This window comes from Prionailurus viverrinus, chromosome F1 (assembly GCF_022837055.1).
Source record: "Prionailurus viverrinus isolate Anna chromosome F1, UM_Priviv_1.0, whole genome shotgun sequence".
Lineage (NCBI taxonomy): Eukaryota > Metazoa > Chordata > Mammalia > Carnivora > Felidae > Prionailurus > Prionailurus viverrinus.
In genome coordinates, this window is record NC_062577.1 from 55,549,961 (window position 1) to 55,551,074 (window position 1,114).

Genomic DNA, 1,114 nt, shown 5'->3' on the forward strand with positions numbered 1-1,114 from the left:
AGAGAGAGAGACAGACAGAGCATGAGCGGGGGAGGGGCAGAGAGAGAGAGACACACACAGAATCCAAAGCAGGCTCCAGGCTCTGAGCTGTCAGCACAGAGCCTGATGCGGGGCTTGAACTCACAGACTGAGAGATCATGACCTGAGCCGAAGTCGGACGCCTAACCGACTGAGCCACCCAGGCGCCCCTCATCTGTTTCTTTTTAATGTAGCTACTAGAAAATCTATCTATTTACTTATTTATTTATCCTTAAGTAATCTCTACGCCCAACTTGGGGCATGAACTTACAGCCCTGAGATCGAGAGTTGAATGCTCTACCGAGGGAGCCAGCCAAACGCCCTGCTACTAGGAAATTTAAAATGACATATGTAGATGTTGCATGGAGGAGAGAGGTTAGCATCCCCTTTGACAAGGATAGAAGAGGGGGCCTGTGCAGCACACATATAGTTACAACACACTGCCACCTACTTGATGGCACCTAAGCGTGGTTTTGAGAAAAGGAGAGTGACCCCTGAGTGGGTACCAGGTATCCTTTTGGGGTAACAAACATGTTCTGAATAAACAGTGGCGTTGGTTCCATAATAGCGTGAATGTCCTAAGTGTCACTAATGATAAATTTTATGCTCGGTGTATTTTACCAACATAAAAAATCGCATATGTGCCTGTCTCCCGTTACACTTCTGTTTTCAACGTTTGCTTCAAGCGGAGAGGTGAGGGTGTGGCTTTGCTGAAAACAGCGTCTCTAGAAATAGAGAAAAAGGTGGAGAGAGGCAAGGACAGGCTGACGTCTGGTGGGAGCGGTTGGAATGCTTTTCTTCCGGGGCCCCTATCTCCTCATACTGGCTTCCTCTTATCTCACTCCACGTCCCTCCCCACTTGGCCTTCTGCCTGCTGCAGGGGGTTTCTCCCTGAGATGACTCTTTCCCTAAAATTCCTCGCAGTTTATGTGGCGTTAAGGAGTTAGGAATCTTGATGGTTGGAAATAGAAGACAGCACCCAGCTCGGGCTCAGCCCCCGCCTCCCAGATATTGCTGATGAAGAGAAAAAATAAAATCTTTTCTGTGCACTTCTGGGATCCAGCTTCTTCAGAGGGAATCCCATGAGGCGAACTGA

General features: G+C 48.5%; 1 non-coding gene across 1 annotated transcript; it reads left to right on the forward strand.

Moving 5' to 3' along the window:
• The first annotated feature begins 373 nt into the window (after nucleotides 1-373).
• LOC125155898 (U6atac minor spliceosomal RNA) lies at nucleotides 374-495 on the forward strand. The gene has a single exon (XR_007148414.1). It is a non-coding gene; the product is annotated as a U6atac minor spliceosomal RNA (small nuclear RNA).
• Nucleotides 496-1,114: the final 619 nt, after the last annotated feature.